Here is a 24040-nt window from a genome sequence, read left to right as displayed (position 1 = left end):
CTAGACCTTGGAACTGGGAAAAAAAGGGTTGTGCAAGATCATTTTGCTAAATGCTAGAGAATGAATTTAGGAGAGAGGATTTTTAAACCAGTAGTGGCTGAACTTCTGAGGATACACATTTTGTTTTCACATGTCCTGGCCTATAACCTCCTAAATTCAAGTGCTATGCTTTCTACCTTGATTCCTAGTTCTTCCATCTCTGCAAAATAAACCCTCAGTTACGTGTCTCGTATTTCTCTCAAGTTTTCCTTTCTATTATTCAGACTCTCTACTTTCCAAGCCACTCTGACACAGGGATAGAGTTTTTCAAATATCTGTACTATCACCCCTGTTGCTTTTGTGAAGCTTAATTTCCATTATGACCTTCTTTTATGTTGATAGACACATGGTACCTTGTTCACCCAATCTTAGAAATCATTACTCTTTTACTCCTGACATGTAAATCATCATAGTTAAATCTCAGATTTAAATAGATAAGCTCTCGGTTGAGGGCAATTGCCCCAACCCATTTATCCCCTGAGAAAGAAAGAAGAATAAAACAGAGCATATATCAATTTCTAAGGCATTCTTTAAATCTTCCTGTGTTGAGACTATTTCACACAGACAAGCGTGACTAGCCCTTTGCTGATAAAATTTGCCCACTGTGAAAAAGCTTCTAATAAATACACTAGTGATGTTTACCTACTCCATGTAGGAGGAAAATCTTTGTGGTAGTAGTTTAAGTGCGTAAGTATCACTTGGGTTTTCAATGATGGCAAAGGGGATTATTTAATCTCTATTTCTTCCTGAGAGTCCCCTTCTGGAGAAACTTTTTAACCCACTGACTGATTTAAAGCAGATTTAACACAGAGGTGGAAATCTGAAAGATATGTGACTCTAGTTTCACAGAAATAAGTTGATGGCTAGTGCTGGGACAGAGGTTTAATTACTTTGAAGCTGTCACACAACCGTGTTCACTGAGTCATCCTATTTCTTTGGGGAAAAGATTCTACAATTTATTTTATTGAATACAAATTTACTGAAGATTTGCTGTATTAAAATTAAATTGATTAATCAATGAAAAGACACATATCTGTATAAACAAGACTTCACTACAGCCAGTACTCTAATTGCTATGTCACAGAGGACTGCATCCTGACCTACTAAGGAAGTGAATTTTTTTATACTTTTCTTTAATTCAGTATTTTAGATTTTTATTCATTCACACTTTGTTTCTATTTGAAAATAAATTATTTACTTTTGGTTCTCAATATTTTTAATAGCAAAGGTTTTAAGGGTCTAAAACATGATTTTAAGGTATTTTGAGGAAGTAAATTCTCATTTAAAGAGAAGAAGGTTTATATTTAATTTGGACGCTGTCTTTAGAATTTCCTTATGGCTGTGTTGTTGCACACCTAGTGATTTTAGTTGATATTATGTATTGAGATAGTCATCATTTCCACTGCAGTGTGGATAACTTACACACATTGATTGAGTTTCTCTATTCCTAACAGGGGTTTGACAATATTTATACTGAAGCATGTCACTTTTAGGCATATTTAACTTTTTCTAGATCTAGCTCAAACAGTCTAAACTGAGTAATTCATTGATAAAGATGCCAAAACTAATGAAAGCAAACTGAATTTGGAACTATTTTTTCACCTAGAAAGGAAAATTTATGTTTTGAACAAATTTCTCCACCAGGTCCATGTCCTTCTTGGGTTGGGGACACCTGAGCAGGATGCAGCATTCCAGGTGGGGTTTTGAGAGAGCAGAGTAGAGGGGAAGCGTCACCTCCCTCTGCCTGCTGGCCATGCTGCTTTTAATAGGACACATCTGGATATCTAGGTCGTGAGTGTACATTACACATTTCTAAGACAGTATTTTTTAACAGTATTATCTGGCTGTATATTTTTTTAACAGTATTTCTTGTGTGTAGATTCCCAACTAACTCTAATTGTATTTAGATTTTTGCAATCAAAGAAAATGTGAAAAAGCACACACCATGGAAATTAGTGAAAAATTATTTCATTTTTAATCTTTAATGTACAACTTTGAATAAGTTGTTCTCTTATTGTGAGAAAATAACTTACTGATAACACTGAGAGCAGATATAACAGTGCAAAAAAACCCCAACAATTCTATCCTTTCCTAAATGTTCTTTGTGTATCATAATAACTTTTGATTGAATTTTCTAGCCCCTTTATAGTCTGCACTCTACCTCCAAACAATTTGCAAATCTGCTTCGGACTGCCTTCCTCTAATTCTCAGGCTATACTCCAAAATGCCAATCCTGATTTTTTGAAATCAGCTGCACAGTCCTAGCAAACTTTACAGGAAAATTTGTCCTGTTAGCAGCTACTATCAAAAGTTGAAAAAACAATCTGAAGTAGAGAAATTAGGTCCAAAGGCAGAAGGTGGTGTCAGGGTAAGCAGCAGCATACTGGAGCCATAAGGGAAACTTAAGAGGATTAGTGTAAATAGCATGTGTGTGCCTGGAGGCAGAAGATATTTTTTTAAAGGTCACCCACAACTAAACGTTGCCAGTGGACTTGCAATTGTCAATATATTTTTTGTTACTTGCATGCTTGGAATTCTATCTATATAAATTGTCTCGGTCCCTCTGTGAGCCCCTCAGGAGCCCTGGGCCAGTCCCGAGTCGGCAGACACCGGTGGGGGGGGGGGCAGGCCCGACATGGCCGACAGCGGGGAGACACTGTCTGTGTGTGCCCCGAGGGTGCTGAGGGCACCTGGGCTGGCAGGGAGACACTGTCTGTGTGTGCCCCGAGGGTGCTGAGGGCACCTGGGCTGACAGCAGGGAGACACTCTCTGTGTGTGCCCCGAGGGTGCTGAGGGCACCTGGGCTGGCAGGGAGACACTCTCTGTGTGTGCCCCGAGGTTACTGAGGGCACCTGGGCTGACAGCAGGGAGACACTCTCTGTGTGTGCCCCGAGGGTGCTGAGGGCACCTGGGCTGGCAGGGAGACACTCTCTGTGTGTGCCCCGAGGTTACTGAGGGCACCTGGGCTGGCAGGGAGACACTCTCTGTGCCCCGAGGGTGCTGAGGGCACCTGGGCTGGCAGGGAGACACTGTCTGTGTGTGCCCCGAGGGTGCTGAGGGCACCTGGGCTGGGCGCCTGTGCAGCACAAGAGACACCAGAGACATCGGTAGAAGAGAAAGGGCCGACTCTTAGCAGGGGTCAATCCAAGGTTTTATTAGGATCCCAAAGGAGCTCCTGCACCTCAGGGGCCTCCTGCCGAGAGCCCCGGGAGATGTGCCAAGGTCACATTTAAAGGGAGGTGGAAACCAAAAGCAGATAACATTTTACCAACCAATGAGTGACCCTAAGGGATGGGTGCTGGGGGATAGACATATAGGACAGCGTATGGGGCAAGGCTTGGGGGGCTGACTCCCAGCCTCTGTCTGATCACTCAACGACCTGGACCGAAACTTCTGGATGGAGGGGATGGGAGGCTGAGTGATTGACAGAGAGCCAGGGTGGGGGTTTGGGGATGATCTCATCCCGGGAGAGGGATAACACAAGTAAAGGGAGGGGGGTACAGTCTGGGATAAACCATTTGGGAAAAATATGGGAATACAAAACAAAACTACTTCAAAGTATTACAAAATATAAAAACGCACTAGAACAATAAATCTTCATTACAAAAACAAACAAACAAACACACAAAACCAACCCAAAAAGGTAGCATTTTCACACTTTTCTCTAAGCATTGATTCAGAATTTAGGAGTATCACAATGAATTACAATATTATATAGCACGTTAATATAACAGTAAAAATGAAGCTGATATCCAGTCTTCTCTCCTATATGGCTAAACAGTATAGCTGCTGCATAATGCTGTATATAATAGAATATTATTTGCCACATCTTTTTAGAGGTTCTTTAATTTTCCTAAGAAATAAAAACATAGAATCTTTGAATGATTTACAGTAATAAAACATAAAATATTTTAATTATTCACCAGTCCATTATTTTCAATTAATTTGATAATATCAGGTATATAATTTCTCTATTGGTTCAACTTAAGTATCTTAGTTAAAACAGCTCACAAAACCAAAGAAAAAGCTGAATCCTGTCTAAATTCTGCTACTCTGATATACTGTGTGTTCCAATAAAATAATAGTAGTATACCTCATATTCCTAGAATCAACTCTTGAATTATTTTTCCTAATGATATTAATCAATGGGAAATAAATTATAAGCTCCAAAGGAAATTTACCTACTTTGTATGTGAACTACCTATGACTCCACTCTATTGAAGGTCTGTAGCCATAAGAGTCCCAGGCTGCAATCCATCAGCTTGGAGAATTAAGTTTTCTTACTATTGTTTTAGCATTCATGCCATAGAATTAATGAAGTTCACTCAGGAACATTTTTGATTTAAAGAATCTTGCACCATGTTGATAAGTTTAATGGATAGCCCTGACCTTTAAATTATAACATGCATTCAATGAATCAGCAGATTAATAGGTCATCTAGCAAACATGAGTTTTACCTCCAGTATATAAAGAACAAGCATCTAACAAAATCTCATCCGGTCATTGGTAAAATACTCCACACCGTACAAATAAAACATTTGTTTATCCTATTAAAATGTCAAACTTTATTAACTGGAGGAGGTCACCAGCTAGTGTTCCAACACATATGCATGTTAACTTACTGTGGTATAAAGGTAAAAAAGAGAGTGTAACCAATATATCTTGACACAAATTTATAGTCTCAAGTATTGCTGTTCTCAGGGGAATTAATAGCTGAATGTAGTTAACATTAAGTTACTCTAGAAGTCTGATGCCTGTGTAATATATGAAGCCTGGCTCGATGCAATCTGTACTGTGGTCCCACACAATACAGCATGCTGAGCTAAAGAGAAGTGGGGTAAAAGAAGCTTATATTAAATGTAAAAATAAAAGGTCACCTAAATAAGTTAATACAATCAAACACATTACTTGTGTCTCCCTTTTCTAAAAAACTTTCTTTCTTGTTAAGCACTGTCCCATAGCTTTCACTTCTAATTTCCGTACAACATGTAGGAAATCTTATATCAATACGTACAATCTATATCAATAGAACATTTACAAGTAGGTGAAAGTGGTTTTGCACAGAAACTTAATTATAAGCAAAGTGAGGCTTTGTTCTTTAAAAAATGCCAAAAAAATTCAGTAAAAGCATGTAAAAATAACTCTAAAAGCCACCAATTTCCACTAGTTCTGTTTCACAGAGAAAAGAAAAGCGGATGAACTTTCAGCAAATGCTCCCTGTAGGAGCATACTAACATTTCCTTTTAGAGCCTAGAATTAAGAGAAATTCTTAAGCGTTAAACTTGGAAATGGCACGAAGGAAAACAGGAGACTAAATAAGGTCTCATACCACCACTTCCAAAGGGGCAAAGATAGTCTGACATACTCTTCATGCTGAAAAATTTTATTCTACAATTGTGCACATAGGTTGCAATAGTAAAGTTAAAAGATACAGTATTAAAAGATGCTGTGTCAAGCCTTATTACTTTCTGGAAGTTATTTTCCCCAATATACCTCAAAATAGAAGAGCTGAATTTCTTCTGAATAAAGGGTATTGACTACTGACAGCCAGATGTATACAAGTTTTATCTCACTGATACACTACATGACTAGTGTCCAAGAGGTTTTATCCACCAAGTGAAGGTTTCTGTTATGATTTATAATCTCCATGAAGAGTATCTGTGAAAAGTAAAGGTGTACAAGTATTTTTTGATCTTGGGAAGATCACCCTTTTTTGTTATTACTAACAGGAGATACTACTTTATTTGTCTGTAATACTATTTAGGAAATAATATACTGCCAAAAAATTCATGTTTCTTGTTTTTTCCCTCCATTGTTATTACTATTATTATTACTATTACTATTAATGATCATATTAATGATCATATTATTCTTACCATCACTGTAGTAAGATTTTAATGTGTTTCAATTATTAAACTATTCTTATGTGAAGGCACAGGTTTTACCCTTTTCTGATTCCCTTTCCCATCTCACAGGGGAAGGAAGGAGGGGAATGAGTGAATGGCTGGGTGGCACTTAGTTTCTGGCTGGAGTAACAAACACAACAAAAACTCGAATTTGACAAGTGTGTAAGATCATTTATTCAGAAAACAAACAAACAAAAAGCCCACAGTTCTATTTATTGCATTTCCTCACTAAATCCTGACTACTGTAGGCTGACAGCACCTGTAGAGTCTGTAGAAGGGCACAGTTCATAGCCAGACTTCAAAGGAGGGGTATAATAAAAGGGCAGCAGAAGGAGTCATGGAACCTGCCCTTACAGAAGCATCTTAAGCTAACAGCCATGAAACTGTATCAGTATTCAAAGTGGAAAATGTATGGTTGTCAAGTACGAGTGACCTATTAAAAAAGAGGAAAAACTATAGAAAAAGAGCTTGTTACCACCTGGAGAAAACAGGTTTGATAGGTCAAAGGATCTTCTTGGGAGAAGATGAACTTGAGACATGTTTTGTGGCTGACCAAGAAAAGTCAAAAGGAGAATGAAAACAGAAAAAAGTGCCAAAACTGCTTAGAGCAATCCATTCTGTGCAATAAAAATGAAAGCCCTGATAGGTTTAGAACATTACTTCTGAAAATCAGAAAGAACACTGACAAAATATTGGGAAGAGAGTGATATATGTATATTCCTTCTTTAATATATATGCATATTTCTTTAGACCAGTATAAAGAATGATTTTTCCATGAAGCTTTGTCTTATTTTTCAACTTTATTGTGCCCTTTAAGTCAACTTGTAAACTGGAGGATATGTGAAAGGCATAGCAGAGTACTTGTGAAAGGACACAAGTTATTTGGAAGTATTGAACATGTGTCTGTTAGGGCAAGCAAATGGGTTTAATTATGGGCTAGAGACCCAATTTGGAAAGTTCTGAAAAAGTGCACCTGATTAAGATTTTGAGGAAAAGATAATGAGGACTAAGGAAAGTCAGAACTGGGTTTTACTCAGATCAAGGGAAACTTGAAAACAGTGAACCAGATTTTGAGACCCTGGAGGGAGTATTTAATTAATAATTGAGATAAATTAAAACATGTGAATGCCATTTACAGCATATTTTGCAGGAGACTTAATTAAAAACACTCAAACAGATATTGCAAAAATACTGTGGAATTATTTTTGTTATTTCTTTTCTATTGTTTAATGCTCTTATTCATTATCTTTCTGCAAAATTAATGTTTGAAATTTTATTTTGATTATGTTAAAAATTATTTTGATGTGCTACATAGCTAAAAAGAAATAAAGAAATCAGACTCTTTTATGGCCTTATTGCTTTGACTTTTAAAAGATTTTTTGCAGCATATTCTGTGGCCTAACAGCAGAAAATCTTGTTGTAATGACAATACTTAGCATTGTGTAATCACTGCTTATGAGTATTAATAGTTGCGATCACAGCTTGACTGTTCCATTTAGCTGTAGTTCCTCATTGCTATTCATTATGAGCTGAAGGGTTGCAAGAGGGAGAAGACAGAGAAGAACTAATTTTGTGCTGATTTTCACCAATATTAGAGGTTAGAAATTTTTAATCTATAAGCATGTTATGTTTCTTACAGTGGGAGATACACTGCAATGCAGAAATGGGCAAATTACTGCTTGAAAAGAAATGCTACATTTTGAAGCTATCTGGGAAAAATGATGCCTGCTTGAGTTTTACCTGAAAGAGAAAAAAAAAAGAATTTTTTTGCTATTCCTTATATAAGCAGTAGGGTATTTTTGTACTCAAGATAATGGAGACACAAGAATCAATTAATTAGATAGTGGTGCTTTTAAGAATAAATTTTCAGCTGCTGCTTACATGCAACCTGGGGTACAGAAGAAAGCAGACCTTAAAATATGAAAGAATGGTCAGCTACCATTTACTTTTTTTTTCCTTCTTGAATTTGAGGGAAGGGAAGGAATATATCTTGTAATGGCCTTGCTAGTCTTATTAAACTGTATATGGTTCAGGTGTGTTTCTTTCTCAGTACAGATGAAGAATGTTTTTTTTACAAATTACATTCAAGGTATTTTAATGAGGAAAATATGCTGCTCTAGTCCATATTGAGGCACAGGGTAAAACACTAACACAACTAAGTCCTTCTTGTGCTTTGGATAAGGCAGCTGTGACTGGCTGTTTTGTTCAGGAAATACAGGCATGGAATCTGATTAAAAAATAATTTATTCAGTATCTGATTTTTGTGTGATCAAGTATATGAATCTGCATATTTTATTCAAATAGACAGTGACAGTTATGTCTGGATAGACTGAGTTCTCTGTGGCTTTGATTTTTTTTGACAGCAATGCAGGATATTAAGATTAATGTATATATCTATATAGTCACCAGATGTCCCTTTGTCCTTCATCACTACCTATTTATGCTGAAGTATGCAAAATACTACTGAGCACCTCTCCATGGTGTTTTTCACTATGATTTCTCTTTGGTGCTCATTTATGTGAAATTCATTTGAAATCATAGCCATATCTGATTACAATTTTGCAGGTAGAAAAAAAATTACTGAACCTATTTACTCTTAGCTGTTTACAGGTCCTAAAGAGTGTCAGCAAGAGCATCTTTATGATTACATATTTTCTGGAGGTGATTATGCAATTGATGTCTCCATGCAGCTGACCATGTCTCCATTTTCTTTTGATTCTTTAGGACAAATCTTCTGACACTTCATATCAGTTGCTTAGCATCCTCTGGAAGCAGAGAAGAAATAAAGAATACATCCGAGAAATATGTTCCCCTGGAAACAGGTGCACAACAGCTTATGTATGCCATTTTTTGTGTTCCTTGACTATCCAGAAAGACCTTCATATTGACTGACAAATCCACCTGTAAGCTGTCTTATGAATAATACCTTTAATTTTTTGAAAAAACTGTCTTGTAAGGTTTTTATTCTGCCCCCCGTTTTTTGTTTTTTTTAATATTTAGTAAGACAGAAATAAGGTAAGAAATATTTCTTACAGCTGTCAGCTCTACAGCTGTCATCCAATTCTTTATAACCCAAATCCTTGCTTTAGCAAACGATGGTGAATGTTCAGGTAAATTGAATTGGTTATACGTAATATTAAGAACTTTACCTGTAAATAAAACATTATGCCCTCCTCTGGATTCATTCAAATATCTCAATGTCCTTCCTAAACTGAGGGGCACAGAACTGGACACAGCTCTCAAGGTGTGGCCTCACAGTCTGCTGCCAAGACTCCCAAATCATTGTGCAGTTATGATAATTTATCTAAAATAGCTATTTGCCCAGAAGCACCTTTCAAGGCCTCACAGTCCCTAACAGATTTTATCTAGTTTCTGTTTCAGGCCTTTTAGTGCATTCAAGACCTGTATTCCTAAGGTAGTCACACTGCCTAGACAAGTCCAATTTAAAAAGAGGATTCAGAGGTGAGAGTAATATAAACAAGCTTTTGCTTGTGCTGGATATTTCAAGTATTATCACAAAACTTACACAACAAGAAGAGAGGGGAGATCCACAGTCTTCCCCAAAGAAGATTTTGATTGCTATAGAACTGTTACTAAGTTAAATCAACAGTTTATGTGTCCAGCAGGATGTCAAAAAAATACGTTTCTCAGTAATGTGGATATTCAATAAACTGTGGGGTCAATATCACTCCTATGTTCTAGATTTTGAAAATGTAGATGAAAATTCATTGTTTGCCAATTCTATACAGAAGAGTAGGTGATGATTTTAGAGTTTCTACTGGATTATAAAACCTCAGTCTAACTTTTCTATTAGAGATTGCTCTCTATTCCACATGGGATAACTTCAGTAATGCATTGTTTTTTATAAGAAGAAATAGATTAGTACTTTCAACTTTCTTTTAAAGTTGCTTCCCTAGAGCTAGCAATTGCTCCTGCAGTATTTCAAATGAATCTTTTATAAAAGTTTTATAACCCAGTCTATTTCTCAGCTTTGATTCTACAAAGGTTTCTATATTGAAATGCTTTCCAAAGTGCCTTCACAGGTCATCTGGATGTAGCTTCTCATTTTACTTAAGCCCTTCTCTGAAAAGATAGTGGGAGCTGTTTCAATATTTTTCTGAATTCCAAACCCGCACTTTATCCATTGTATGATTTTCGGTCATACAGACTGTGTTCATAGTTTCTCCATTTTCCAACAAATCCCAATCTACCAGATATGAGATAAATACACATTAGTAGATCTTCCTTGCTCAGGAAGTTGAAATGAGATTTTCAGACTTTGTGTAGGCTGTATTTACATCAGTCTTCTGTTTTATTTCATGTATAGAGAAGGCAATAAAAAGATTCAGACATCATTTAAAATCATTTAATGATTTTATTTTTTAGTTGTTACCCATGTCTGCCTTTTTATGTTTTTTTTCTTTCAAATATGTAAAATATTATAATAAAGCTTTTCATACCTTCCTTTTGTGTGATGCTCACATCTGTCCCTTTAGTAAACAGACTTTATATCCTGAAGGGATCCAAGGATGTCATCCCTGTCTGTAAATTTAGGATTTGCTTTTTTTTTTTTATGTTGCATGCAACATTTCATTTTTATTGAGAGTAGCATGAAAATAAAGCCACTCAGAATGCTATTGCTCTTTTCAGAAGTCTAGTGTTCACCTCCTGCTTCACATGTAGATTCAGATGTTTTAATTTAATAGGCATGTATTTACATATGTGCTCCAAGAGGGCAGGATGACCCACCTTCTGACACTGCAAACCTTTATTCTTTCCACTTTAGTTTATGCTCCCTTGATAGACTGCCTTTATGCCCTCTCATTTTCAGTATTTCAGTGCTCATTACCCCTTTAGGTCTCATATAATATTTTTTTTATCTGTTCTGATAACCATTTTTCTTAAACACAATTACCTTTGTGTAATCTTTATTATTCTCCAACCTTCTGTACAGCTTAAGGTGTAGACAATATTTGAAGGTAGCTCAGATTTCACTGATAAGAGACACTATTTAATTTCCTTCCTACACTTCAAAGGAGTGCTGTGAATTTAGAAAATATTGGGTGCATGCATATAAACTTACTGCTTGTAATTTCCTCTAATGCCCATCAGAAGGTGATCTGCTTAAGGGTAATCTTTATTTGTATTTGATATCTTTCTTCTCCCAGACACCATCTCTGTTTTCTAGTCTGGTGCTGGTCTCACACATTTCTTTCATCTTAAGCTTAAATAGCTGATAGAATATTTTCAATTCAAATCAGGAACTGCAAGATTTAGATATTTCCAGGCACAATTTTAACATAAAAGTGAGAGCTGAAATAGAGGAACATAAAGGAAAACAGTGCATTTAGGCCATAAAATTGTTTTCGCTTTTCCAGCTGATTACAAGATAAAGAATTCTTCTATATTTATTATCTTATATGTGTATCAGCATGTCACAATAGATAGATAAAGCTACCAGTAGATGCCCTTTATGCAAGGGGGCCTTCCCTCTAGGCCATGTCTTCCACTCTCTAACAGGACAACCAAACTCACTCAAAAATGGTTCATTGTCAGCAGTGTATGCCTATCAGTCTAAGCTAGTCACAGAAAGAATTTAAGGATAAGTAGGGATCTAAGACTTCTCTGAAAATTTCAGCCATACAAAATATAAATAAGTTTTTTTTTTTTTTTTTTTATTTCTTAAGCCTAAAGGCTTTTGAATAGCACAAGAGAAGGAAAAGCAGAAATACAGTAGAAATATACATATGGGTATATACAATTGTGTATAACATACATAGTGTTTCCAAAAGGCAAATGATGTTACAAAATGTTGGAATTAGTAATAAAGTAATTGTTCAATTTGCTGACTCTGTAGATATAATTAATAAGTATAATCCAAACAACTCATCAACTGGAAAGCAGAACACGAGAGCTTGTGAGAAAATATTGAAGTATTCTTTTCATTCATATAGTTTTAAACACAGTTTATTACAAAGTAATTAATCCTGTTGAGATAACCCACGCTTTGGCCTGGAGAGCAGGGAAAATAATTAAATTATCTGGATGCAGAAATTGCACAAATATTGCAAAATCTACAGATTGTTGGTATGCAAGATATCTTGCAGGTAATCTTTATAAAAGTGTAAACATTCCCACGCACAAAATAATGCGCAACAGGATTGAGGCAGAGGGAGGAAATGATAAATCAATATGAAAAGTGTGGCTAAGGAGATTGAAAAATTGCAAGCAGTTAAAACGCATAATTAAAAAGACATGCAATCAACTCCCCATATTAAGAAAAAAAAAAAAGAAAAAATGTTAATATTTAACAAGAGCCATGGCTAGGAATTGAAGATTAAAATTGATATCAGTAGGATTTAGGAGAAATGCAAAAAAATAAATAATGCCATATAAATGAAAGACTTTGGATGGTTTGGCTAATGGACTTTCTCTCTTTTATCAAAAGGCTGTTTTTTGATGTGAGTTTTTTTACATCAGTTTTGATTTATTGGTATTATAGGATCCTAGGTTTCTCGTTACTTTTAGTGGTAATATATTTGAATTTTTAAAAGAACAAAATAAAAAAATTGACAAAAAGATAGTCTCCATGCTATCTTCACATCCATGCTTGTGAAGATGACCATTATGATTCCTGTAGTCATGCCCACTTTTTTGAATGATTTGAAAAGAAAGAAATGTAAACCATATGCTTGTAAAGTTCTTTGATATGAAACTACTAAAACTGATCATTCAGCAAGAGTAACATAACACTGATACTAGTTACACTACAGCTTGGTACAGAAATAGATATTTTAATTCTCTGTGACACTTATGTGGATCATTGCTTACAACCCTGTAAGCTAGATAGATTTTAAACACTGCCTGATGCTCATTTTAAAATGCTTCAAAGTAAATGGTATATTTTTCTGCAGTTAAAAAAGCACTTATAAAATCTGCCTATGCTTTCCCCTAAACTTAAATTATTGTGTACTGTGAGCTGTAAAACTCACATAACTTTCTTGTGCTCAACATTTAAAGAAGTAATGCTGTCAAGTTGCAGTAGATATGATATTACATTGTATAATATTAACAAGTCTAGCAAAAATGCTAGAGAGGTTGTAACAAGGAAGAGTTGGGATTTTTTTTTAAAATAACGTAGTAGAGCAGACCTGTAAATTTCAGTTGGAGGACACTCTGTGGTATATATTTGTTTACTGCTCACTGCTTATGACCTGAAGGTGCACTTAAAGAAGATACAGGAATACGGGAATTTAGCTTCCATTAATTTGCTATCTAGGTTATTGGAATTTCAATGAGCATTTCTGTTCTACACTGCTGAATTCAGAGGGAATAGAAACAAGTTTTACTTATATCTATAGATTCCACTCAACATTTAAGAATATTTTTACTTGTAATTTAGGTAATCAGTACCTGCACTAAACATATAAAGAAATGCAGTGAAATCTGACTGCTAAAAGTAGTCAGTTATGAACAATTATACCTTTTAAAGTAATGTTAAGAAATAAAACCAGCTTGTTTCCCTGTTAAAGTCCTTTCAAGTGTCTCTTTGAGCTAGCAAACATAATCAAAATCACAATATTAAGGTTCTAAAGTTCTCTATTATTAAGTGTTTTTGTTGGTGCTACTGCTATGTAGAATGTGTTGAATGATGGTCACTTTAAAAAACTTCTTTGAGGACCTTAATTCATATTTCCCCTCTGTTTTGACTCTGCATAGGAAAATCATTGCGTACTACTACCTTTTCCATATGGTTAAATTATATGAAAGTTTATGCTCAAGTCACATACATTTCCACAGTAAAAAGTTGGTGTAGTACTCATTTAATAATATCATATATGAGGTATACAAATGTCAAAAGCAGTGGAGTGCATTATCTTGCTATAATGTATTTGTAACTTCACTGAATTAAACATCTCTTTTAATTATCAGCAGTGTTAGGAAGACTATGGTATAGCTCCAAGTCACAGTTCTCTGCTCATTATCTAGTGATATGAAAGATCATGAAATTAAACAATCTGTATTATTTACATTAGTTGTAGAACCAAAGAGTTCAATTCACCATAAGTGACCTCTGAAACAAAAGAAAGTTTAAGAAATATAATAAGGTGTGCAGATGAATATCGTGTAACTTATCTTTATATCTTAGAATATAAAGTCTATTTCTTTCTTTGAGGAATAAAATCTATTAAATCAAAAGAAAAATCTACAGTCCTTCTAATTGTTCTTTTAAGGCTTCAAGTTGCTACAATATTTAAGATTCTGCCAACATATTTCCCATGATGTCTTATAAGACATAAGAAAATGGGGGTTGTGTGTTTTAGCAAAAATTTAAAAGCAATTCAGTGTGTGTTATCTAACTTTATATTTTAGGCTGATACTCAGATTGTACAAAAGACTTGATTTTTTTTGCATAGCTGTAAAACTAATGTGCATATGTTATCTACATATGCACACATTTCTGCACACTGGACTTCAGTTATCTATAAGAAAAATGTTAGAGGGATGGAACACCTCTCCTATGAGGAAAGTCTGAGAGAACTGGGATTGTTCTGCCTGAAGAAGAGAAGGCTTCAGAGTGACCTAATTGCAGCCTTTCAGTACCTGAAGGGAGCCTACAAGAAAGAAGAGAGAAATCTTAAAAGCACACATAGTTACAGGGCAAGGGGGTATGCATTCAAACTGAAGAGCAGGTTTTGATTATATACTAGGAAAAAAATTCTTTACTGTGAGGGTAGTGAGGCACTGAAACAGGTTGCCCAGAGAATTTGTGGATGTGCCATCCCTACAAGTGTTCAAGAACAGCTTACATGGAACTCTGAGCAACCTGCTCTAGTGGAAGATGTCCCTACCCATGTCATGGGGGTTGGAAATTAATGATCTTTAAGATCCCTTCCAACCTAAGCCATTCTATGATTCTATGAATCTATAATTATATGATTTTATATGCATACAGTCAGGAGAATCAGAAGCATAAATAACATCATAAACTGGCATCCCTATCTCCTGTGACACAGCTGGATGATATTTTTTTAAGCCCTGTGGTTTCCCACACAGGTTCCAGTGGTCCCTTCAGTAGCACCAGACAATCCTGAAAGTTTGACATTATTTCAGACAGATCTGCACAGGGGTCCTGGATGTTAAAGAGCATCTCAAATGTACTAGTGACCCACTCTATTAAATTGCCTCCCTTTTTTTGGTGGCTGTTTCTATGTTCAACCTCATCTACACAGTACCACAAAAACTCTGGCATGAAGATTGTGCTTGCTGGAACCAGGTCCAGCCTCTTCTCACAGAGACCACCCCTGCAGCCCCCATCCCTCCAGTCAAAATCTTGACACAAGCACCCATACACTGGGTCACTAAAAGATAATAAAACTGGATTATGAAGGTTTCTTTTCTCATGAGTGATGTTTAAGAAGAAAATTACTGTGTCTTGTCAAAAAAATTCCCTGTTTTTCCCTGTATTACATGGTCTCACATATGGTAACAGCATACAACACAAACAACAGAAAAATGAGTCAGAGAGATTTTACTGGGTTTGTGTGGCCAAGCTTTGGTAAATGGGGAGCTACAGGCATGGCTTCTGTGAGAAGCTGCCAGCAGCTTCCTCTATGTCCAGCAGCACCAATCTGTGGTGGCTCCAAACATGGACAGGGCTGGGCCAGTTAGAAATGCTGATAATGCCTCTGTGGTATTTAAGATATTTAAATATTTAAGAAGAAGAAAGAAAGTTATTGCAGAGAGGAAATTGTGGACAGAGAAGATCAAAGCAAAATCACACAACAGGAATCTCTGCAGACACTCCAGTCAGTGGAGAAGAAGTGGAAGGAGGTGCTCCACACACTGTAGTTCATTCCCTTGGAGCCCATGGTGCAGACCATGGTGAAGAATCCATGCCTCTGCAAACCGGGGAGAACCACAGACATGGAGAGATCCACCTGCAGCCCATGGAGGAACCCCACACCAGAGCAGATGGATGCCTGAGAGGAGGATGTGATCTGGAGGGAGGGCTTGTGGAGAAGAACCCATGCTGGAGAAAGTTTCCTTTTCTGGAAGGAAGTATGAACTTTCATAGGAAATTTTCTCCAGTTTCCTATGCTGGAGAAAGTAGAACCCGTGACCCTGTGGGGAGCCACTCCATAATAGTCTGTTCTTGAAGGACTGCAGGCTGTGGAAGAGTGACCCATGTTGCAGCAGTGCATGAAGCCCTTATCTTCCCTGGAAGGGACCCCACACTGGAGGAGGGAAGGACTCCTCTCCCTGAGCAGCAGGAGAAACCATGTGTGATGAACTGACTCCAACCCCCATTCCCGTCTCCCTGCCACCACTAGGGAGGCAGCACTGGAACTGAGGAGGAGGGAGAAGTGAGCTGAAGGTCTATTTTTACATCTCATTATCCTGCCCTGATTTTGTTAGCAATAATTCAGTTAATATCTTTAATTCAAGTGGGTTTTGCCCATGATTGTATTTGGTGAGTGATTTCTCCCAAATCTTTCTTTTCTCAACACATTTCCCTTTCTCTTCCCTGTCCAGCTGAGGAGGGGAGTGAGAGAGGCTTTGATGGGTGTCTGGCATCCAGCCAGGATCAACCCACTACAGAGGTCTAGAAGTACTTATTTTACCAGAGAAAAAGGAGGTGGAATAGATTAGCTTTCAAGTTCTAACAGACCATCCTCTGCTATTGTTTTTATGTATGTATGCATTAGATTTGAAAATATCAGCTCTGTGCATGTCTTGCATTATTGTAGTATCCAAACACCATCTGTTCACAGAAGTATATGACTTTGCCTATGTGCATACAAACCATACACACTCTCACTCTCCCTACCTTAGCTTTTAATCTAATGTCCACCAGATGAGAGGAAATGGACATATGCTATAATAATTCCATTAAAACCTGAAATGGAGACAATTTAACATACGGCACTACTAAAAAAAGAAAATAAGTAAAATTTTATATGTCTGTATTTTGTGGAGTATTAAGATCTTAGGAATGTTTTTTAAAATTTCAGTACTAAATTCCTAAGGGGAATAATATTTTATGTACCTGGGTGGATACAAATTTACTCAATTAATCATGGAAATCTCTATATATACAGAGAACTTTAGATGCTAGTGAAACTTCCAGACAGAAATTTGAATAATTTAAAAATTTCAGAAAACTGTACTGAAGAATTAGTTAAATGAGAAATCTTTTATAATTTCTTATTTCTAATTTTTCTCTATTATCCAGTTTAGACACATTAGACTTTTTTTTGCTTCTAGAGGAAGGGTATAATTCTGTCACTTGTCTAAATGTAGCTCTACTGCATATGGAATTATCCAGGCTGTTATAGATATCTGCCTTTGGATAAGCTGAATTTCATTCAAAATAATAAGTCAGGATGAAAAGAATCAACCTTTTCTTTCTGATATCTTTAAACAGAATTATCTGTCCTTGTCCCTTCCTTTGATCTCTGTTGCAGATGAAAGCTGGCGGTATCACTCTCACCTTTAACCTATTTTTGACTGCAACTATATGTTAGGCAGGTCTAGCTTAATGCTTATGTAAAGATTTTGTATTTTATGTCCTGATTAGCAATTGATTGAGATGTGGCACCATGTTGCAGATCACATCCTCTTTGGGTTCCTCTTGGTTCTGCACATCCTGAACTTTGCTCAAAACTGAGGAGAGGGGCACCTCCCCAGATGATCACCAGAGACCTCCAAGAAGGCCCGCACAGGCACAGTGAAAAGTGTTATGTAAAGCTGTGCAAATTAAATAATTATGCATTAGGTAGGAGGTAAAAATGTATGAGATTGGTGGGTTTATGCAGAATTCCATATATAAATTCTCTCACTTTCTATTCCTTTGCATACTCTATTTGTGGAAAACATTTGCCTTGCACCCTGCACAGAATAAACAATGTATACCTTCTAAACCTGACTCTCTGTTGAGAAAATTGCTAAAATTTAGCACCACTTCAAGGACAGGTGGAAACTAAGATAGGTCACCTCAAATAATATCCAAATACCACATTTAGGAAACTAAATTGATCTTGAAATATCTCAAACAGTGTATATATAAAAAACTGAACAGTCTTCACTTATATTATAAATAATTGAACAATCTTTACAAGTGAGAATAAAAGTAAATAAGACAGCAAAGTTATTTGTTTTAAAAGTGAGCATAGTGAACTCAGAGGACATTATATTCTCTTAAAAAATATTATATTGTCTTAAAAACCCCAACACCGCCTGTCCCAATACTCAACACAATTTCACATTCATATATACAACATAGCTGGGAACTTAGAAATGCTAGATGGTCAAAGGCAGAGTGTATCCTTCATTTTCACAGCAGAGACCCTTTGTTTTTCTTTTTTGCAGTATAAACAAACTCAGCTATGTTTATACTCTCAGCTATGATCACCGCCTCACTTTTTCTCTTTCCCAGGCTGGAAATTGTTTATTTTAGGGTGGAAGCCACCTGATTCATTATAAATGCTTTTCTCAGGACAGAATCACAGAATATTTAAATGGAAGGGACCTACAAGGGTCATTGAAATCCAACTCCTAGCCTTGCACAGCCTCACACCGTGTTCCTGAGAGCATTGCCCAAATGCCTCTTGAACCCTGTCATGCTTGAAGCTGTGACAGCTTCCCTGGGAGCCTGTTCCAGTGTCCAACCACCCTCTGGGTGAAGAAGCTTCTCCTAATATCCAGCATAAACCTTCTTTAACACAGCTTCAGGGATCCCTCAGATGTCATCACAGAGTGCCCAGATCAGTGTCTGCCCCTCCTCCTCCTCTTGTGAAGGTGTTGCAGACTGCAATGAGGTCTCCCCCCAGTCTCCTCTAGGCTGAACAGACAAAGTGACCTTAGTTGCTCCTCATACGGCTTCCTCCTAAACCTGCCACTGTTTCATCATCCCTCCTTTAAATACTTCCTAATAATTTCCTGTCTTGCCTATATTGTGGCACCCAAAACTGCGCACATAACTTGAAGTGAGGCCGCACCAGTGCAGGAGACAACCAGCTCCTTTAAATGTATAAAATTAATAACACTTTAGATGTCCTTATTTCTGTCTATTAGCCATAAAGACACCCTTGGGTAGCTCAGATGGAATCATCAGTTTTATCAGATGGATCCCATACAAAGTATCTTTCTGAATTCATATGTGCAGCTAATTGAAATTTGAAATAGGTTACTTTAACAGAAAGTAATGGTAGAAGTGAAATAGGTTACTTTAACAGAAAGCAATGGTAGAATTTAGCAGAGAGCTAAAAAGAAACAAACAAAAAAAAGAAATAAAAAATGGTTAAAATCACCACAGAAAAATTAGGCATAATAAGACAGGAAAATAGACAAATAAAACACAGAAAGCTCACACCCCTAAAAATGGGGAGAAGTTACATTATATGGACTGGCCCTTATCTGCAGAGTTCCATAAAAGTTCTTTTGAATAATTGTGCACTTATGTTAAAACAGCTCCAGTTGACTTGCTTTCACAGACTGGGGTTTTTTTCACAACTTCTGTAAAAAAATCCCCAGAACAATTGGAATCCATTCATGTAATAACATATACTCTAACATGCCTTTCAATCAATAAATTTAAAAATGCCAAAGAAACTTATACAGAGCCTCCCAAGATCAATAGTCTCTTTTCCTTCAGGGAAACACTCGAGAAACCTTCTTTGCAGTACCTTGGTACCTGGAAGTTAAAGATGGAATGTGAATAGGGCAAAAGCAATAGGAAACTGCAAAATACTCTGTGAGAAACTGTTTTAACATTAGGGGGCAATAAATGTAGATAAAAACTTGATTTTTTCCTACTTTATTTTCTGCTCCCAAGGAGAACAAGATTAATGTACCAATACTAATAAGATTAGTGAAAAATAATTAATTTAATCACAGTCAGGATGCTTTAAAATTTGACATAGATATTACTATCCCTGTTATGTCAATGGAGAAGCAATCATGACACAAATATACATAAATGCCAAATGGTAATTCAGAATAGAGGTTAGAAAAATATTTGAACTTCCCTTCCTGACATTCCTGCAAGGCTACCTGTTGCTTTCAAACAGTGATGCAATGGTTCAGGAAGGACAGAGTATTGGGAAGCAGAAACTTCCATGAGGCTTTTTTACCCAAAATTTTCCAGTCCTTATTTATTAAATGGTTATAAATTCTGACTTTCTTTTAAAAAATACAATCTAAAATGCACTCTTTATCATAACTAAATACACAAAAACACATGGGAGAATATTTGGGTTTTAAGAGTTTTTATTCATATTGAATTAATAAATAAGAAAGTAAACAGTAATAACTATGTCAGTAGCTCCTGCTGGAATTCTCAAATAGTCTGCAGTTATGGTTCCAACTTCTGGTCAGACTGATTACCCAGCCCCAGTAATTAATACCACTTAATGTAAAGTGCTGTTCAGTGTATTAGAAATCTCTTGTCAGAAGATGCCCTGGGCTGACAGCAGGGTGACCAAACTAATTCTCGCTTTTAGAACAGACAGAAATTGTAGGTCAGGGATAAGCAAAATATGCTCACATTTCAGCTGCCTCAATTAGATCCGTATCTAGGATAAAAATGTCCTGTGGTTAAGTCATACATGCAACTGACCCTTTGCCTTCATGAATATGAATGCTCACAGAAAAGTTAAGCTGGGAAAAAATACAGCAGTAATTTCTCAAGAGTAAGTTGGCAGGCTATGCTCATTTATTTATTTATATCTTCTCCAGTCATACTGTCTGCTTTAGGATGCATGGGATGTCTTTTATTCACACTTTGTTTAGAGATATTTAAGAGTGTAAAAAATGCTCAAAATATTCGTAAAATAATGCAGCTAATTTTCAACATAAAAATACCTTCATAAAATGACCAAAAATTTCCTGAAAACTACCTACTGAACAAGACAAGACTGTGAGATTTGTGATGAAAAGGAGTATTCCTGTCAGAAGTGTTTCTTCACATTTTTCCTTTTTTTAGTTTAACACTTGAAAACTGTTTTGACACAACATACATTTTGAATCATCTCACTCAAGTTCTAATCTTTGGAAAAAGTAAAAAATCAGCATTAAGACTGTCCCTGTAAAATAGCTGTAAATTAATAAAAAAACTGATGGAAAATACATTAGAATTAATACTGATGAAAAGAATTTTCATATTCCTAATATTGAAGTGATCATTTCCTTTTTCTTTTTTTTCTTTTTTTTTATATTAGGGAGAATAGGTCTATGTTATTTGAAATAAGTTTTAAGATTCCGGTCTCATAAGAAATTACTGAAACATCGGTACATTAATCAATCTATCATAATATTTTGGAGCTTGATATTCAGAGCTAAGGATATCATATTGTTTGATATTGTGATTTTCAGTGATGCAATTCCAATTGCAGAAATGTAGATAACTAAAAATAAGATGGACAGTAAACTGAATTATTCTATAATGTTGAATTGGCCTTTCTCAGGGAGGTCAAAAAGGCAATTGTAGGTCAAACCATATAGATACATTTATATGAAGAGTTTTAATATATTTCAGATGTATTAATTTATATACAGCTTTTCACTGTTCTGAATAACTTTAACCTGAAGGGAGTCTATAAGAAAGATGAAGAGGGCTTTTTCAAACCAATGTGTAGTGATGGGACAAGGGTTAATGGCTTTAAGCTGAAGGACAGTAGGCTTATATTAGATATATGAAAGATATTCTTCATTATCAGTGTGGTGAGGCACTGCAACAGGTTGACCAGAGAAGTTGTGAAGTGTTCAAGGACAGGTTATTTTGGTCTCTGAGCAAACAAGTCTAGTGGACAACAACCCTGTCGATGGCAGGGGGTTGGAACTAAATGACCTGCAAGGTCCCTTCAAACCAAACCATTCTATGAATCTGTGGGCATAGAAACAGAACATGATATTGAATTCTGAATGACATTCTACAGGAGTGATTGTAATTAATATTAAAATACAGCTTTTTGTCTAATGAACTGTGAATAATCAAGTTTTATTTAAAAAGCCCTAATTTGTTTAGGTACATGCATTGCCTAGTTATCCAATTATTGCTGCAAAATTAAAAATGGGGAAAGTCAAATCTGTTAAATTAGGAAGGTCACCAAAGTAATTAAGACTGCTGAAGCATATTATTAATACTTTGCAGTAGGTGGGGCACTGCTGAAATTTACCTGCTTTTCCTTGTTATGTAAATCACGGGCTTTTGTACCATCTGTGTTTAAATGAGTTAATTTACAGATAAAAGAATTGTAAAAGAGAAGGCAAGGTTCTGAGCAAGAAAATTCTTATCAGCAATAAATAAATTAAAACTGTTTTCTTTCCTTAGTGAGATTGTGCATTGCTAATTCTACATTGAGGGTGTTGAAATTTTTTACCTGTGGTTCAAAAGAAATAAGATAACAGAAAAAAAAAAAGTGCAACGGTGTAATAGGTGAAGAAATTTGCATTGAGGATTAGGAGAATTATAAGCATACTCCTGTGGCAAATTTAAGTTTCTGGCATTTAATCAAGAACACAGAATTTAATGAATAAGAAATAAGCCACTATGCCCCTCCAATCTTAACCAGAGTTAAATTTTGGTTATAAAATACTAGTCCTATTTTGGTGTTGGTATTTTGCATTTTTGACTACAGGAACAAAACAGAGTTTCAGACATATATTAGGTACTCTGTGAAAAATAGCATCAACTAATTGCTTAAGACACATCAGCACCTAGAATTTTAAACAGTTTGGTACAGGGAAATAAAGAGTCTTCTGATATAGAATTATATAAGGTAACCATTAGGGAGTTGTACAGAAATTTTACTAATGCCATCCTGAAACATTTTCATATATCAGTAGTTGGTGTAGTATCAGCCACAGAAATAACTATTACAGATATATGGATGTGTACATTAGCACCCATTACCACACCACTCAGTTTTATTCAAACAGTAAACAAACTCACAATGTAGAGGAAATGCAACATAAAAAACAAAGAAAGCAAAATAAAAAAATATAGAGGCCATGGTAGAAATCTTAAAGCTGATAAAGTCAGCCAAAGTAAAAGTGGATATTTGCATGTGCATGCATGTTTATTCCTTTCCTTCCAAGTCTGACACTTAAGCAGAGAGCAATATTCATGGTCAATCTTTACATCTTTGAAGGCCTGAAAACAAGTTGCTAAATACCTATGATATTTATTTAATTGCATGTCAAACTATATGACATTAGGATTCAGGCTTACTCTCAGTTGACAGGCGACACTAAGATGGGCAGGAGTTTTGATCTGCTGGAGGGCAGGAAGGCTCTGCAAAGGGATCAGGACAGGCTGGGTCAATGACCTGAGGTCAGTTGTATGAAGTTCAACAAGGCAAAATGTTAGCTCCTGCACTTGGGTCACAACAACCCAACATATACAACAATACAGCATTTAACTAGAATTCATTTGTTCCCCAAGTCACATGTCTGTCACATGGAGTCTCTTAGAGGCTCCATATTCAGATTATTGTGGTCTTGCAATATTAGTTCACAACCATCTCCTTTCCTATCCTCTCCTTGCCTCTCCTCTCCCCAAATCAAGCCAATTAGAAGAATACTTAGAGATACAGATGCAACATCATCCAAGTGAGGATGAAAAACTTAGAAGAATGACTGCCTATCAGACTCACAAACCAGGTTACCTAGAGACCATGTAAAAGTGCATTCAAATCTTATGACTATTGAGCTCCTCAGAAACAAAAAAAGTGGTGTTCAATAAATGTTGTCAAAAATGTTAATCATCCACACAATCTGCATATTTTTGTACCCTTATCAATGAAGAGGGCAAAAAGCCAAAAGTAACCCATGACAGACTACTGCACCTTATATATTCTCAGTATTTGCAAAATACCTAGCATCATCCTCTCATCTTCCTGCATTTTGCAATGGGAAATGTATGCAGCTTGAGTTTCTCTTAGTCTTTTCTTTAGACAGTATTTTTATAATGAGAAGATACAGGAAAATTTCAAAAAAAAAAGTTACATTCACCCTGAAAGACTTTAGCTAACTCAGTAATTATGAATGGAAATTACTTTTCTTATAAAAAAAAGTATAGAATAGCTTCAAAT

At 36.0% G+C, this 24040-nt stretch overlaps 1 long non-coding RNA gene across 1 annotated transcript in view; it reads left to right on the top strand.

Moving 5' to 3' along the window:
• Positions 1-7421: 7421 nt before the first annotated feature.
• The window catches only part of LOC143693346 (uncharacterized), a 56423-nt gene continuing 39804 nt past the window's right edge, over positions 7422-24040 (top strand). The window contains exons 1-2 of the long non-coding RNA XR_013180903.1: positions 7422-7542; positions 8670-8767. This is a non-coding gene — a long non-coding RNA (uncharacterized LOC143693346). The remainder of the gene's footprint in view (positions 7543-8669; positions 8768-24040) is intronic.

Source organism: Agelaius phoeniceus, chromosome 2 (assembly GCF_051311805.1).
Source record: "Agelaius phoeniceus isolate bAgePho1 chromosome 2, bAgePho1.hap1, whole genome shotgun sequence".
NCBI classification, from domain to species: domain Eukaryota; kingdom Metazoa; phylum Chordata; class Aves; order Passeriformes; family Icteridae; genus Agelaius; species Agelaius phoeniceus.
This window is presented reverse-complemented; position numbering and strand designations above follow the sequence as displayed.